Source organism: Cyanistes caeruleus, chromosome 15 (genome assembly GCF_971803275.1).
Source record: "Cyanistes caeruleus chromosome 15, bCyaCae1.hap1.1, whole genome shotgun sequence".
Lineage (NCBI taxonomy): Eukaryota > Metazoa > Chordata > Aves > Passeriformes > Paridae > Cyanistes > Cyanistes caeruleus.
In genome coordinates, this window is record NC_141715.1 from 14,994,741 (window position 1) to 15,012,251 (window position 17,511).

At 62.2% G+C, this 17,511-nt stretch overlaps 1 protein-coding gene across 2 annotated transcripts in view; it reads left to right on the top strand.

The window, feature by feature from the left end:
* The first annotated feature begins 226 nt into the window (after window positions 1–226).
* CXXC5 (CXXC finger protein 5) overlaps window positions 227–17,511 on the top strand; it is a 36,949-nt gene continuing 19,664 nt past the window's right edge. The window contains exon 1 of one of the 2 annotated variants that reach the window (XM_086851593.1): window positions 227–404. The gene's annotated coding sequence lies outside the window, so the exon portion shown is untranslated. Of the gene's footprint in view, window positions 475–17,511 lie in introns of both variants that reach the window. The other variant, XM_086851594.1, reaches the window with a different exon arrangement.

Genomic DNA, 17,511 nt, shown 5'->3' on the forward strand with positions numbered 1-17,511 from the left:
GATCCACGGGGGTCACAGCGGGATAAAAGCCCGCGGGCGGTGTGTGGGACGCGAGGGTCACGCTCTGTCCCCACCCGCGGGGTCGGCCGGAGCACGGCTCGGCGGGGTGACACCCGTGGGGGCGGCGGGGACCCGGGGGATGGGTGTAGCCGCTGGGCGCTGGGGGTCGGGCGGGCCGGGGCGGGGGATGCTGGCAGTGCGGGCGGCGCGCTGGCGGGGCGGCGGGGGGCGCGCGCGGCGTGTCGTGCCGTGTCGCGGCGTGTCGCGGTGTCCGGCGGCGCGGGGCGCTCGGCCCGGTCCGGTCCGGGTTTTGCCGGCAGCCGCGGGCAGCGGCGGCGGCGGCGGCAGCGCCGTGCAGCGCGGAGCGGGGGCTGCGCACTCCCAGAGCGAGCGGCGATGTGGAGGTGGGTGTGCGGCGGCGGCGAGGCACCGAGCCCGCCTCGGCTACCCGGCCCCGGCCCCGGCCCCGGGCAGGTGCTGACCTCCCCTCCCTACCCCGCTCCCTTCCCCTCCTGCCCCCTTCCCGGCGCCCGGGCAGCCCCCGCCGCTCCCGGCAGCGCTGCCCGCAGCGCGGCGGCTCCCGGACCGCCGGTCGGTGCCGGCCCCCGGGGCGCTCCGGCGGCGGAGTTGGGGTGGGGGGTGTCGGGGGGCCGTCGGAGAAAGGGGAGGCGGTGGAGAAGAAAAAAGTTTGGCGGGGGGATCCGCGGCTCGCCCCGCTGCCCGGCGCCGTGCCCGGGCTGCCCGCGGCGGCGGCGGGGCCGGAGCTGGCCGCCTGCCCGCCTGCCCGCGTCGGGCCCGGCCGGTGCTGCCTGCGCGGCGCCCGAGCGGCCCCGCCGCTTCCCGGGGATGGGAGGGGAATGGGGGGGACGTCGGGGTAACGAGCAAAGTTTTTCTCGGCGCGACCGAACCCCGCTGCCGGTACCCGCAGCCCGGCGGGGATGCGCCGGGAGCCGCGGGGAGGGATGGAGTGAGCCCCCCACGTCTCCCCCCTCCGCCGCCCCGGACCGCCGCGGCAGCGCCCGGTGGTTTCCCGGGTGACAATGGTGGCGGCGGGGCCGGGGGGCGGCGGGGGCGGCGGCGCCGGGGGGAGGCGGTGGGCAGCGGGGCCGGCGCTGCCACCCGCGGCGGGGTTCGCGTGGGGGGCGCGGGGGGAGCCCCCAGCCGGTGCCGGTGTCCGCGCGTGGGTCGCTCTCTCCTCCTCGCCGGGCTCCCGCGGCAGTTTTTGGCTCCGCCAGCGGTGCCCGGGCGCGGGGTGGCCGTGGGAGCGGCGCCGCTCGCCATCGCCCAGCCATGTGCGACAACTCACCCAACTTTATCGTCCCCCCCCCGTTCCCAACGAACCCCCCCCACCTCGCCCCGCTTCGCCGTCAGACGGGATTCCCAAAGCCCCTGCTCCCCCCTCCCGCCGCGGGGAGGGCACCCCACGCACCCCGACACCCATCGAGCCGCCGCGATCGCACCGTGGAACATCCCTCGCTCGCACCGCCGTGGGTGCCACCAGCCCCAAAACCACCGTGGGGGCTCTGGATTGTACCCGAATTTGGGAATTACGGCCTCAAACTCCTCTGAACCGCGGCCCCATGCGCCCCGTGGAGGTGTGGGGTGTTTTGTTGTTTGCGTGGTTTTTTTTTCTTTTTTTTTTCTTTTCTTTCCTTTTTATTTTAATTTTATTATTCCTATTTTTTTTTTTATTTTTTTTTTTTATTTTTTTTTTATTTTGCGCCGCATCCCGCAGCCGGCAGCGTCCTTCCTGCGGGGCCGGGGCTGCTTCGGGTCGGGTTATTCTTTGCTGGGATGATTGATTGGGGAGAGGAGGATGGGGGGATGGCATGGGGGGTTAGGGGGTGGGATGGGGATGGGAGGGGGCATCCCACGCACAAACAAAGCTGCGCACACATCCTGCGGTAACGGCCCCGCGTGTGCGCTGACCCGGCCGGGCAACCTTCACCCCCCGCCGCTCCCTGCCGGGGGGGCTGAGGGAATGATGGGGGATGCCGTGCTGTGGGAGGGCGGGCGAGGCCGGCTTTGGGGGGGCGTGGGGGGGGATGCCCATCCCGGCTACCTGGGGCGCGGAGCCGGGGCCGGCGGAAGTTTTGTTTCTCTGGAAACGGGCCCTGCTGTGTCAGCGGCCCCTTTGTGCCGCTTTGTCCGCGCCCCCCGGCCCCCGGCCCGGCGGCGGGGCCGCACCTGGGGCTGCGGGGGGACGGGGACCCCTCCGGCCTGCCCGGCCCCCGGCGTTCCCCGGCCCCCGCTGCTGCCCGCGGGCTGCGCTGCATCCCCCGGCGGGGCCGAGGCGAGGGGGGTCGGATGGGAAACTGGGGGGGGGGGGGGGGGTGACTCTCCCCGAGGTCCCGCTCAGCGGGAGCGCTGGTAGGCATGGAAACCTCGCTCCGTCCCTCCGTCTGTCCGTCCGTCCTTCGCTTTCCCAACGGGAAAAGCTTCGGGGAAAACGGCTCCTCCAGCGGCCCCCGCGGGGCCGCCGCAGCGCATCACCACCGCTGGCGGTGTCACCCCAAGTGTCCCCGCGCGGGGTACCCCGGAGATGCCCCCGGAGATGCCCCCGGCGCTGCGCCCCCTCCCCGGTGCCGGTACCGGCGTCGCCTCGGCGCGCTGGCAGATGTCGCGCCCTGACCTCGGGGACGCCGCCCGGGGGGGCTGTGGGGGGGATGTGGGGGGGGCGGGGGGACACACGGTGACGGGACGATGGGGACGGGGACGCGCCGGCGTGTGACAACAAAAGCAAAGTAACAAAGGACCCGCCGGTGCCGCTCAGAAGTTGGTCCCGGCGCCGTTCGGGGCTCGGTGGCCCCGGGGGCAGGGTCGGGGGGGGCTGTGTGCCTGGCGGGATGCGGGGGCAGGGGCTGGGGGGATTGTGCCGGGCGTCACGAATGTCCCCGTGTCCTCCCCCCGCGCCTCGGTGGGAAGAGACAGGAGCCGGCCGAGGCGTCCTTGACATGGATTTTGTGGTGGGGATGCGGGCAGCCGGCATTGCCCGCACCTCCCTGCGCTCCTGCCTGTGCCTCCTGCCCGTGACACGAGGTGCGTGGGCAGAGGAGAGGAGCTCTGGGTGCTACACCCCAAAATTCAGCCTGTCCCGCCTCTTCCTCCTCTGTGGCAGAGGTTTGTGCCAGAGGAGATGCTGTGGAAGTGTGTGTGGGTATTTTGGGGATCCCCGACCCTGGGGTTCCCTCAGCCACCGGCGTCCCCTGGTGTCACCAGGGCCTTTCCAGACAGGTGGCAGCAGTGCAGGTGCTGCTTGTCTGCGACCTGGGCAAGCTGCAGGGCTTGGGGTGACATCCTCTCCCCAAAACTGTCCCCTCTGACAAACCTCCTGTGTGGGGCACTGAGGGGATGGCCGGATCCAGGGTGCTTGGCCCTCTTAGCCAGCACCTGGCACCTCCTGGTGTGTCCGTGCAAGGCTTGGCTGAGGTTGGATCCAGCCCCAGCTGGTCCCAGACCCTCCACCTTCCCCAGCAAGGACATTCCCCGGGGTGGCCACAGTGGGTGCCACCGTTCTCCTGCCTCCCTGTTTTGTTTTCCCAAATCCCGGCTGTAGGAACAACCTCTTGATTAAGTGTATTAATAGTTAAACTTTCAGCTCATAGCTTAAACTCACCAGACCACGAAAAGCTCCCTCCTTTACTCATGCTCTGGTGCTCAACTAAAATATTGCACTCAAAAGGCTTGGGTTTTTTTTCTTGGTTTTTTTTTTTTTTTTTCTCCTTTCCCCTTCCTTTTCCCCTGACTCCACTTTGACTCCTGGGAGCACTGGGGGGTCTTGTGGGACTCCCAATTATCACTGCTGCCCCTTGCAGCCACCTCTCTGCACTGTGCCCAGGCATGGAGCATGGCTGTCCCCAGAGTGATTGGTGCTCTTGCAACTCATCCAGGCTGGGGAGGAGGATGGGAGCCACTGCCCCAGGAAGAGGCTGGCCCTCCACCCACTTGGGGACATGAGACTGGGTGGGCTGTGGTGGCTTGGGAAAGCACGGAGGAGCTGGCTGTGTGGCATTGGCTGCTTTCCTGCCAGGCAGGTGATGGGGAGAGAGGAAGGTGGGAGGTTCAACCATGCCAAGTGCGAGGTCATGCACCTGTGTGGGGACAGCCCCCAGTCCTGGCACAGCTGGGAGGATGGATGGGCTGGGAGCAGCCCTGTGGAGAATGGCTGGGGGTGCTGGTGGGTGACAGATGGGACATCAGCCGCACTGTGCACTCACAGCCCAGACATGAGTGTAGGGCTGCACCACGGGCAGCAGCGTGAGGAGGGGGTGCTCCTCCTCTCCTTTGCTCTGCTCTGCTCTGCTCTGCTCTGCTCTGCTCTGCTCTGGTGGGACCCCCTTGGGGCACCACATCCAGCTGTGGGGTCCCCAGCACAGACAGATGTGGAGCAGGTCCAGAGGATGCCATGGATGTGGTCCAAGGGCTGGAGCCCCTCTGCTCTGGAGACAGTCTAGGAATGTTCTTCTCTGTAGAGAAGGCTACAAGGAGACCTTAATGCTCTTTCCAGTGCTCAAAGGAGTTTCAAGAGAGCTGGAAAGGGACTTTGGACAAGGGCCTGGAGTGACAGGACAAGGGATGAGGATTTTAAACTGTAACAGGTCAGGGTTAACTTGTACATAGGGAAGAAATGTTTTACACTGAGGGTGGGGAGGCCCTGGCAGAGGTTGCCCAGAGAGGCTGTGGCTGCTCCATCCCTGGAAGTGTTCCAGGCCAGGCCAGACAGGGATTGGAGCAACCTGGGACAGTGGAAGGTGTCTCTGCCCGTGGCAGGGGGTTGAAAGGAGGGGAGCTTTAAGGTCACTCCCAACCCAAAGCATTCTGTGATTTGGTGCAGGGAGCAGTGGTGTGGGAGGGGGGTGGCTGCAGGAGGAACCACCTCCAGAGGTGGCCAGTGGGAAATCCCAGGCTGGAGTGGAGGAGATGTGAGTTCACTGCTGCTCAGCCGTGGGGATCAGCTCTGCAGCTGCCTTTGCCTTCAGCACAGGGACGTGTCCTGCTGGGGATGCTGGGGCTCACCATCCTGGGGGCTCACTGGGGAGCATCAGGACATGTGGGTGAGGAGCAGCCTGCATCCCTACCCATGTCCTGTGTCCCTTGGGACCCCCGTGGGGCTGGAGCACCAGGAGAGCTCCAGGGACAGCAGGCAGCAGAGCGGGGTGACCCCAGTGAGTGTCTGAGAGTGACCTGTGGGTCCCTTCACCTTTGGGAAAGTGCAAAGGGCACATTTACCCTGCTCATGGGCCCTCAGACACCTGACATCCACACTCAAAAAAGCTTTGGGGTCTGTCAACATCTCAGTGCTGGTGATGTGCCCACCCTGTAGTGTCTCTTTTTGGGGTGCTGCAGTGCTGGTCCCTTTTATCTTCAGAGTGATTTCATCCCTGCTTGTCTTTCCCCATGGCCTGCAAGCAGGTGGAGTGTGTTGATGGTCCGAGATGACAGCCTGTGCTGCACATGGGTGGCAGCCTGTGATTATGTGGATAAAAGGATTTTTGAGGTCAGGAGGTTTTCCAGTGGCTGCCTTGGTGTCCCTGGTTTCCACCATCCATGGAAAAGGGACTGGACTAATGGCTCCCAGCCTGAGAGCTCGCCTTGGGGTGTGTGGGTCTGGCTCGATGTCCTTGTCCTGGAACAGTGTCACTTGTCCCAAAGCATCTTCCATCTCCTGAGCTGGGACATCCTTTGTGCTGGGAGGACGAGGATGCATCACCTGCCCACAGTGATGCTGACAGCCTGGTGGCTCAGGCATGGGAGGATGTGTGTCGGCTGTGACCCTGGAAGTGGTGGCAAAGAATGAAAAAAGAAAAGCTGTTTTCTGATTTTCCAAGCAGGATGTGCTTTTCCATCTCCACCCTCCCAGCTCTGAGAGGTGGGAGCTGGGAAAGGGCTGGGGTGACGGGCCCTGCCCTGTGATGTTTCGGTGGGGGCACAGTGTGGGTGATGGGTGGGACCTGCCCACGGGGTGAGATGTACCCTGTCAGTTCTGGGTCACTGCTGAGATGGGCTTCATCCCCAGGGTCTGATTGTCACCTGGATGGTGGCAGGGCTGGGAACAGTGCTGTCCTGGCCTCCTGAGTGTCTCCAGTGGGGTCTGGTGGCTGCTGCCACCTGTGATCCCCTCGGCTGACCCTGGGTGTGGTGCCTGCTGGAATGAGGGCTGGGTCGGTGCTCAGGTGTGATGAGTTTGGGCATGTTCCCCTCTGGCCTGCTCTGCTTGCTGCTGTCCCTGGTCACCTCCTGGTTTGTGGGTGGTTGACCGTGGTTGGAAGCAGCCCTGGTTTGATGGATGTTTCGGTTTTGCCTTTGCAAATCTGCCTTGAGCCCACGCCTGTGCTCCAGCTTTCTGTAGGGATATCTGGGCAGTATCTCTCTCCCACAGTCTTCCACGTGGAGTTGTTGTCCATGCCCAACCAAGCAATGGAACTCCATCCACTCAGCCTCTGGGTTCTGTCTTGGTGTCCCCAAGGATATTGCTGTCATTGGTCCTCACTTCCTTTTGCTAGGACTTGCCCTTATGCTTTTCGTGCCTCTTTCTCTCCCTCAGAGATGGGATTTTGGGGTCCAGATCCAAGCCCAGTGTCTCATTTGAACATTCTGAAGGCTGGGACGTTCTCAGTCGAACATCCCAACCCTGAAGGGTCCCAAGTGTTTGCAAATCCAGATGTTCTTACCCTGTAAGAGCTCTTGTTCCTCTGCCCCCACTTGCTGCTCAGAGGCAGCTTCCTGCTCTCCTGCCACTCCTGGACCTGCAGCAGGGCCAGGAAGGACCATTCATGCCCAAGCAGATTTGCTGACTTGGGAAGGGTTAATGAGCTCTGTGGGATCTTGCTCCTTCTGTAGACTCCTAGAACAGTTTGGGCAGGAAGGGACCTTAAAGGTCAGTCTGGTTACACCCCCTGCCATGGGCAGGGACACCTTCCACTGTCCCAGGCTGCTCCAAGCCCTGTCCAACCTGGCCTTGGACACTTCCAGGGATGGAGCAGCCACAGCTTCTCTGGACAACCCGTGCCAGGACCTCCCCACCCTCACAGGGAAGAATTCTTCCTAATATCCAATCCCAAACTTTTGTCTTTTAATTTTAAACCCTCACCCCTTATCCTACCATTACAAACCCTGGTGAAAAGTCTCTCTCTGACTTTGCTGTAAGCCCCTGTAAAATGCTGGAAGGTTTTTCAGCAGGTCCAGGCCTCACCTGGGCCATGGGGAGGTGGCAGTGGCTGGTGGCCAGGACATGGCAGCACATTAGGTTATCCATCCCCACCTTTCCCTTCTGCCCCTGCATGGCATCCTGCAGGGATCACGGTGGGGAGGCAATCCCAGCGCCCATCCATCGCTCCCGGGGTGCCCTGGCCGCTCTGTGCCCGTGCCCCGCTGCCAGCCGGGGACTTTTCCCCCAGTTCCCGCAGCCGGCTGGAGCTGTGGCCGAGGATCGAGGATCTCTGCCTGGGAGCCGGGAGCGCTCCTCTTGCCCTCTGCTTTACCTTCTGCATCCCACTAATCTGATGACCGGAGGTATGCGAAGCATTTCAAATATGGCCTCGTTAGCTGGCTCCGGACAGAGCAGCAAGAGCCGTTTCTTCACACTCCTATTGCAGCTCTCCCTCCTCCCACGGGCATCCCGCTGCTGTTTGCCCCGCTGGGGCTGGGACGCCTGAGCCCATCCTGCCTGCCTGGGGAAGGAGCCTGTGCTGCTGGTGCCTGTCGGGCTCTTGGACGGTCTGGGAGCATCACTGGGTGCGTGGGTGAGGGGTGAGCGTGTGCCGGGGATGGGGGTGTCCCCGGGATGGGGGTGTCCCCTCTGCCCCACCCTTGGCAGGTGCTCAGTCCTCCCACAGTGGACTCGGTCCCCTCCAGGACATGTGACACATGGCACATGTGACAGTGGTCTTGGGGAGTCTCAGGGAATCTGAAGGGTATCAGGGTGGGGGGTGTGGGATGGTAGGTGCTGGCTGGACACTGAACTGTGAGTGCCAGGCTGGGCTGCCCCTCCCCACCTTTCCCTCCTGCATCCGTGGGAAGTACCCAGTGTAGGGAGTGGACATGGAGGGTGGACTGTGAGTTTGGGTGCAGGGGAGAGGGGACCCTGGTACCCCCGTGGAATGGGTGCTGTCCAAGGGGCCTGCAGCCCATCTGCATCTGGCTGTCCAGCACGCTCCTTGCAGGGCTGCCACGGCTCTCATCTCTCTGTCCCTGGGGTGGCAAGCACAGCGTCCCATCCATCTGTCCATCCCTGTCTGTCTGGGTCTCCCCGTTCCCTCCATGCCCGGGGTTGGCACAACGTGCTGCCTGCTGGAGGGGGCTCCGCTGTCACCCGTGCTGCCAGGCTCCCAGGGCCAGCACTGGTGGGGACCCTCCACTCTCCATGTCCCTGATGTCCCCTGCCTCAGCACGGTGACAGCGTGAGCCTGGCACCATCTCCCCATTCCGCTATTTAAAGCTGGGGCTGGGGGCGAAAAAAATAAGCGTGGAGGATGAAGATGATGATGATGATGATGGCTCTGAGCGCCCTTGGGGACAGCTGGCCCCGCATCGGCGTCCCCGGGGAGGGGATGCCATGGCCTGGCACAGCCGGGCACAGGGCTGGGAGCTGGACGCCAGGCGTTTGCGCTTTAATGCATCAGGACAGCTTGCAAATTCCAGGCTGGCGTGGCGAGGTGCCGGGGCCGTGCTGCCACAGCCGGTTAGCTCGCCCAGCGCCACCGGGGCGCGACGCCCGCGGGGGGCTCGGGGCTGGGCACGGCTCCTGGCAGCCCCCCCCTCCCACCGAGCCACGGCACAGCTCGGGGGGCAGCCCCGCTGGGAGAGGGGCACTGCGGGAGGTTGGCGTGGAAAGGGCAGATTTGTAGGGGTCTGTGTGTCACCTGTGTGCAGGGACCTCTGTCCCCTCTGTCCCCTCTGTCCCTCTCCTGTCCCCCACATGGACAGTGATGTCTGATCTTCTGCAGGGGGCCCTGTCCTCAATCTGCCAGGGCCCCTGTCCCCCTCCTACAGAGCCCCCTCTCTCCTCATCCATAGGGACCCCTGTCCCCACTTCTTTAGGGACTCCTGTGCCCCCATCTTCAAAGCCCCACGTTCCCTCCAGGCATCCCTGTCCCTCTGTTCTGCTGAACCCTGTCCCTTCAAAGCTCTGTGTCCCCTCATCTGCAGGGACCCCTGTCCCCCCATATGCAGATCCCCTGCTGCCCCTCTCTGCAGAGCCTCCCCTGCTCTCCCTGCCCAGTTCTGCAGAGCCCCGTGGCCCCCCCATCCACAGGGATCCCTGAGCCCCCACATCCATGGGAACTCTTGTCCCCACAACCCCCCAATTCTCCCATCTGCAGGTCTGGGCTGATCCCCAGTCCTGCCCCACCAGGGATGAGCTGGAGGTTGTTGAGGGGCAGCTGGTGCCATCTGAACCCCCGGAGAGGGGGGTGACCTTTCATCTCTACACATGGGTAAAATGAGGCAGGGAATGGCATGGAATCTTTTAAGTGATTTCTCATCCTTCCCCCAAATCTGAGCCTGTCAGGGGAGCCAAGATCCCCAGGCTTTGCCCCTACCTGCCCACTACTGTGTGATCTCCTTCCCCCCATCCTCACATTCAGGTTCCTTAAATAAAAAAAAGCCTTTTAAAAGGTGTATTGTTGGGAAAAATTCACCTGGAGTGCTAATTCCGAGGCACCCTGGGGCTATGGGTGATTCCTGGACCCGCTCCCGAGGGGCTGGTGGAGGAGGGGGTCCCTTGCTTTGCGAAGGCGTTGGGGGATTAGTGGGAGGATTGGTAAATCTGACCCCAGGTAAAGATTAAGTCCCAAAAAAAAAAGGAAAATCGTTGTGTTTTTTCCCCTGTGCCTGATGCACCGTGGAGATTAAACTGGGATGAGTCTGTGAGGCAGCCAGCTCGATTAGGGGTGGGGGGCAGCAGGGAGGGATGTGAGATGGGGCAGGGATGGGGGCTGTGTCTGGGGTCTGGGGATGCCAGAGCTGGGGGGAAAGGGGAACCTGGGGGAATGGGGGAGGCCTGTGGCCAGTCCCCCAGGGGTCCCCAGGCTGCCTGTGGTTGGTGCTTTGGGGGACAGCCATATCCATAACCACTGCTTGATCCTGGAAAGAGCTGGCACTGGGCTCTGTGGGGCGGCTTCAGCAGCTCATCCCAAGGGCCCAGAGCTCGATGGACAGGGCTGGAGAGCACCCTGGCAGTGGGGACTGAGTCCTCCATAGCCAGCAGCTGCCTCCTTTGGAGGCTGGATGTGTTCTCATCACACCCATCCCTGGTCTGCATCCCACAAGCCAAACCATCCCACAAACCAAATCATCCCACAAACCATCCCACAAACCATCCCACAAACCATCCCACAAACCAAATCATCCCACAAACCAAATCATCCCACAAACCATCCCACAAACCAAACCATCCCACAAACCAAATCATCCCACAAACCATCCCACAAACCAAACCATCCCACAAACCATCCCACAAACCATCCCACAAACCATCCCACAAACCATCCCACCATGCAGCCACCTCCAAGGATGCCCAATATTCCTTACCTTGCTCCAGCCCTCTGGCTCTGGGGCTGGGGAGGTTCCCAGCAGAGCTCTGGGAATCCTGTCTGTCCCACTGGTGATGGTGCCCTGGGAAATGATGGGAAAGGGGACAGGGGGCTCCCTTCCAGGACACAGAGTGAGGAACGTGTCCATTCCCACAGCCAGCGTGTTGGGAAGGGATGGCTTCCCTGCCATGGTGCTCCTGTGTCCTTCTGGTGATGAAGGGGCAAAGGAAATTGGGGAGCCGCCCTGAGGGCTGTCTGGCCCTTCTGAAGGACTGTGTGACCAGTAGGTGGACTGGGAGGAAACTGGAGTGGCTGTCCCTGGGGAGGACCATGGACTGGTTGACCCCTCCTTTGGGATAAGGCTTTTTGGGGGCTGAGCACTGGCTTGGGGGTCAAGCAGCACTTTGGGGTGTTGAGCACTAGGTTGAGGAGCTGAGCACCGTTTTGGGGAGCTGGTTTGGTGGTCAAGCATTGTTCTGGCTTGGGAGTGAAGTACTGATTTGGGGGTTGCTGTTTTGGGAGGCTGAGCACCAGCATGAGAGTCAAACAGCATTTAGGAGACTGAACCAGCTTGAGGCTCAAGCATTGTTTTGGGGCCTGGACTCCAGTTTGGGGTCTGGGCAGCAGCTCAATGGCTGGTTCAGGGGGCTGAGCACTGCCTTGGGGGTCAGGCACTGTTTTCAAGGACTGAGCACCATCCCAGGGGTCAAGCACCTGTCTGGGCTGTTCAGGACACTCTCAGGGGTTCAGTGCTGGCTTGGGGGGATGAGTCCTGGCTTGGGGGGATGAGCCCTGGCTTGGGGGGATGAGCCCTGGCTTGGGAGTTGAGCACTGTTTTGGGAATCTGAGAGCCAGTTTTGCCACCAAGCACCAATTTTGGGGGCTGAGTACTGGCTCAGAGGTTGAACAGTGGTTTGGGGGGTGGTTTAATGCTGTTCTGGGGCTGAGCCCCAGTTTGAGGGGCTGGATCCTTCCTGAGAGGGCGGGGGGCACCCCACTGAGGATGTGATCCCATCTCATGTCCCACACCGGGGTCTGGCAGTGCCAGGGCAGGGGGTTGTTCCTGCTCTGTCTTTGCTCCCTGCCCTCAGCACAGAGGAGCCTCTGGATGGGGAGTGCCAGGAAAAGCTGGCTCTGGGTCTCCTTGCTGTTCCAAGTGTGTGGGCCCATCCCAGCCCTTCCCTGCCTCAGTTTCCCTCCTGCAGTGGAAATGGAGCATCTCCCTTCCTCTTCAGGGGTCTCTCCGCTGCCTCCTGCCCACGGTGTTCCGGCTGCTCTCCCACTGGGCTGCCACAGGCATCCCTGCCCAGACAGGGAGGGTCATCTCCATCCCCACGTCCAGTGGCTGGGCACTGGTACCCTGGGTGTTCCCCTGGGGGCTCGGGTGAGGTGGGTGTCCTGGCACACCCTCACACAGCCAGCTCCCTGCTGGAGCCTCAGCCTGCAGAATCCACCTGCCTGGAGCAGGGTGGGCCTCAAAGTGGTGGGAGAAAGGGTGTGGGTGGGTGCAGGGGCACTGTCCCCTGCCAGCTGAACTGCTGCCATCGGAGCGGGGAGAACCCTGCTCCCCTTCCCAGGGGTCTGCAGGTCTGGGGAGGAGAAGAGGAGCCCAAGATGTCTCCATCCATGAGGCAAGGAGGGCATATTCTCTGTGCTTTGCAGGTCACCTTGAGCCCTGCTGGCCCTGGCTAGCCTGGGAGCCCTCCTGACACCCTGCCCATGCCTGGGCCAGCAGCAGCTGTGCCATCCCCTCTGCCCCAGGCAAGGCAAGAGGATGGGCAGGGCTTTTTCCTGGCCTCAGGGCCATGCTGTGTCCTAGGGCCTGTTCCTTGTGCCAGCACCTCCTCTGGAAGCACCTTGGGCTCCTTTCTTCCTGGAGGTGCAGCTCCTTGGATGCTCCTCTCCTCCAGATGGGTAGGGGACAGATCCAGACCAGGAGGAGAATGCCTGTGGCTCCATGCCCAGGGTCTGCATCACCCCAGTGGGGTCATGGCAGTGTCATGGCCCCACAGGATGTGTTGATACTGGGAGCTGGTCAGGGTGTGATGGTGGCAGAAGGTCTCCTCATAGGAGAGGGATGCCACTGGGGTCACAGATCTTTCATCCTGGAGGACAAAATCGTGCTTTTCCATCCCCTGGCTGGCTTTGCCCTGGGATGCTATTCTTGGCTGCACCCCCAGCTGCTTCCCAAAGCTCTCCTGGGGGATGACCATGGGGTGAGAGGTCAAGGGTCTCCCTGTGCCCACCCCAGACCTTCCCAGGAGCCCCATCCCAGAGCTGGAGTGGGTGCCCTGTCATCCTGGGTCCCTCGGGAGCAGATGCAGCACACCCAGCCTCACTGCCCCTGAGCACCCGCCGTCATTCAGTGGGTGGAAATAAAGAGAGACTTGGGAATTCAGGGTTGGAGAAGGGCCTGGGGGTGCTGGGGGGGTGGGAAGGGACACGGTGCCCCAGGCCAGGATGACATATCCTGGGTGATGCCGGGATGCTGAGAGCATCCCTCTGAGTATTCTCCCGGGAATGCGGCCCTAGGTATGCGCTGGGGGAGGGTTGGGGGCTCCAAAAAACACAAACCCTCTGAGCCCTCAGGGCTGGCAGCGCCACGAACTCATCTCAAGGGTAAAAACAGCGGTGGGGCCACATCCCTGCCCGGCTTTGCTTCAGCCACATCCTGTCGGGGGCGGGGGGGATGCGTGGCTCTGGAGGGACCCTCCGGTGGGCTTTGTGCCGGGGGGGCCGTGCCGTGTCGGAAAGCACGTGGGGCTCGGGGCTTTACGGGAAGCGAGGGTTGAGGCGAGGGGCAGCTCCCATCCCCCCGGGATGGCTCGGCCGGGGCTCAGCTCGGGATCGCGCCCCCGGAGCAGCTTCCCGGCAGGCGCGGGGTGAGGGGGGACCGGGAGCCTCCGTGGCTCCCCGGAGCAGATGGTCCCTGGGCAGCAGAGAGAGCTGCCCCCTCCGCACCCATTACCCGGGCCGGCCGTTTAACCATCGCTTGCCGGGGTTAATTAAACTCTCCTCGCCGAGGGCGGCCCTACCTGCCTGCAGCCCTGATGCACCCCCCAAAAACGGGGGGGACGAGCCTGCGGCTGGAGCTGGGCTTTGCTTCCAAGCCAAGCCTTAATGCCCGTCCTGGAGTGCGCTTTCTCCCCGGGGCACCCGGAGCAAGGTCAGCTCCGAGTCTGCCCGTGTCCACCCCACTTGCCGGGCAGCACGGGGTGCTGGAGCAGAGGCTGCCCGCTGTGTTCCCCTGCCCGCTGTGTTCCCCTGCCCGCTGGGTTCCCCTGCCCGCCGGGTTCCCCTGCCCGCCGGGTTCCCCTGCCCGCCGGGTTCCCCTGCCCGCTGGGTTCCCGTGCCCGCCGGGTTCCCCTGCCCGCCGGGTTCCCCTGCCCGCCGCTTTTTGGGGAGCTCCGCGGGGCTGGGTCTGCGCCCACCCGTGTCTGTGTTCACAATGATTCTGGAGGAAGGCGTCGAGGGCTCGGCGGCAGACGGCGGCTCCGGAGCAGCACGGCTTTGCCGAGAGGGTCACAGCCCTGGGATTGTCAGGAGTTGCTGCTTTTTGCATATCTAAATGTGCCCTTTCAGCCGGCGCTCTCGGTCGAAACTGCCATCTTTTGCCTCATTGTCAGCCTCGCCGAGGTTACGCATCGTTTGCTGACTCACAGCCTCCTGCTCTAATTACTCGTTCAGTTCCCTCCCCGGAGCCGCCCGGCCGGTCCCGGCGCATCCCTCCCCGCTGCTGCTCGGCCGGCCGGGGGCTGGAGCCGGGGCATCCCTGCGGAGCCGCTCCCTGTGCCCCTCCCTGCCCCCGGGCATCGCTCCACTGCCCGTGGCCGCTCCAGCATCCCACTGCTCGCACCCCTGGCATGGTTTTTTTGGGGTGCAACCGGGGCATCCATGCAAACCCCCCTCCCTCCCCGCACCCATCCCTGCCCGTGGGCATCGCCCCGAGTCTCCAAGAGCTTCTCTCCTGGCTGCCTGCTCCAGCTTCCCACGCTCACCCCCCATTACCCTGATGGTTTTGGGGTGCAGCCGGGGGTTGGTGGGGGCTGTCAGGGCAGACACACGGTGCAGCCCACCCACCATCCGTGCTCCATGCCGGGGGGCTCCGGGCTGGCCATCCCCCCGGGCATCGCCCCGCTGGGGGATGCTCACCCCCAGGCACCCCCCGAGCTCCCCAGGAGCCCCCCCTCGGCTGGGACCAGCCCCGCGCTAAAGCTCTAAGCTGAGCCTCTTTGATCCCCGCCCGATATGATCAGGGAAGCTCTGAGCAGGGCCCAGTGTGATTCCCAGCGTCGCGGGGATTCGAGCAGCAATTACCGATGGGATCGGGCTGATCCCGCTCCTGGCCTGCTGCTCCACGCTGGCTGGGCTCCTGTCTGCCAGCCACGGGGAAAGCACCGCCTCTGACCTTTTTAATGTTATTATTTTTATTATCATCATCATCATCAAACTATCCCCCCCCATCCCAGGCTTGCCGTCACTGTCACGCCAGTGGGAAGAGCCTGCCCTCCTCTCCAGCATCTCCCTTTTTAGATCCTTACACCTTCCAAGGTGAGGGGACCCAAAGTCACCCATCCCAGCAAGCCAGACGGGTGCAGGGGCTCAATTTAGCTTTGATTAACTTGATTTTTTTATCTCCCTCTGTTTCTGAACGGTAATATCGAGGTGGAAACAACATCCCTGCAAATCCATCTTGCTAAGGGAGGTGAAACCAAGCCGGGTAATCCGGTGGTAAGGACAGCGCTCCGACGGGTAATTCAGCCGTGCTTGCCTTGGAAGAGGAGATATTTTATATATTTATATACCAAGGAAAAAAAAGAGCCGTGTATGTGTTTGCACAGGCTTCTGCCTGTCACAGAATGGTCCAACCACGCATCTTATCTCGTAAAGCCATATTTTGGCCCTTTTTTTTCCCCCCAAGAAAGTGAATTTTAAGCGCCAGGAGACAGTGATGGTTTCTTTGGAGCTGTTAGGATCTGCCATGTACAATAAATCTGTCTTAGTTTGTGGATTATTGGCCCAATAGACCGTAACAGCTCTGTCAGCCCCTCCTGGCGCGCTGTGTCCGGCAAGCTCAGCCTTTGGTGGGTTTTCCTGGTTTTTTTATTATTTTTCAGCAGGAATTTGCTAAGGATTTTTCTGTGCCATGTGCGTGTACAGCAGCTGATAGGGAATTTGCAGGAGCTCAGTAACGTTCTTAGGTTTTGGTTTTATTTCTTTTTTTTTTTCTTTTTAAAAATATTTCCCCTCTGGGAAAACCCAAAGGCACAAAGTCCAAACCCCCAAAACAGGACGAAGAGGAGGGCAGAGCCTTCCCTGCCAGAGTGCATCCAGCCAGGGGCTGCCTCCCCAGAACTTGTGCTGGTTGAGAATGGGTTTGGCTGAGTGGGGTTTTACTGCTTTCCAGTCGGATTTTCCCTGGATGGCCCCGCTCCTGCCGGCCGTTGTTCCCAGTCCACTGTGCTTGATCCAAGCCTGGAAAAACAGGATTTCCAGGGGATGGTGTGGGATGATGTGCTGGCCCCTCCAGCCTTACCAGGCTGTGTAGCACATGCTCCTCTTGCCTTCAGCCTGAATTTGAGGGGTCTGAGCCCTCCAGAGTGGGGAGGATCTGCAGCTGCTCCTGCCCCAGTGACAGGCACCCCCTGGTCCTGCTGCTCAGGGCGGTCTCAGCGTGGCCCTGGGCGGTGATGTGGGGTGAGATGTGGGGTGCAGGTGTAGGGTGAGATGTGGGGGTGCACGGTGGGGTGAGGAGCGGTGCAGGTGTGGGGCACAGGTTACAGGTGCAGGCAGGGAGGTGCGGGTGCCAGGCTGGTGACATGGCCTGGGGGATCCGCTGCAGGGCTGGAGGGGGACACACATCCTTAAGGAGAGCAGGAGGAGGGATTTGGGATTTGGGATGGAGAGGGAGCAGGCTGAGCGCTCGGTGCCGTCCGGGACGGGGCTGGCGGGTGGCCCCTGGCACGGCGAGGCTGCCAGCCCAGGATGCCTCTGAGTCCCCCCGGGCGCTGCGCTGGGGGAGCCGCTCCGGTCCCAGCGGCTCCCTAAGCCCATTAAGAGCTCAGGGAGCCTTACACCTCGGGGGGCTGCAGCAGGGACTTGCACTGCTCCAGCTTAAACCCCTTGAGCTGAAGCGGGGGTGCTGCTGCGGGGACACGAGGACGCCCGTGGCCATCCTGAATCCCCGGCGTGGGTGCCGGCTGCTTCCCCCGGGATAGTGAGGGCTGAAGCCCTGGCACCAGGCTTTGTTGCATTGTTAAAATGCATCATCAGAGTGAAAAAGTACATTTTTTGTCTGAGAAGTCCTCAGAGGAGGATGTTCCCCCTCCGGGTGCTGTCGTTCAGCATCACGGTGTGCAGGAGAAAAGTACAGGGAGGGCAGGTGGGTCCATCTGGGATGGGGAAGCCACGCTGGTCGAGGGGAGCCTGGTCAGGAATTGCTTGGGAATTTATCTACCTTAACCTAGATGTGCCTTGTGTCAAAAGTGTCAGGAGCTATGATAGTAGGAAACCCCCTTCTCCCCCCTCAGAAGGTCTTTGTGAAGCTTGTGGGATGAAAACAGCTTTGTCAGAACACTGAGGGAGATGTTGAGGACTGTCCCCAAAATTCCAGTGGCTCATTCCAGACACAAGGATGGGTTTCTTTTTGTTGAATCCACCACCACCAGGTCCGTATCTGCTGGTGCTCCAGTTTGTTGGGGAGTGGATTCTGTGGGTGCTCCCTGCCCAGCTCATCCCACAGCTCCTGCTCGTCCTGCTCAGGCTCATCCTCCATGGATGATTCCTGCAGAGACCCTCTGTGTAGGACCCTCTGGCATGGGGAAGAGGGAGGAGGATGGGGTGGAGGAGGCTGGGGAAGCAGCAAATCATGGAGGATCATCATGGAAGCTGAGAGCCAGCAGTGGGAACCCATTTGGTTGGGAACCCTGTGCTCTGGAGCTTCTCTCCCATGCCAGGAACTTGCCAGTGCTGCGGGAAG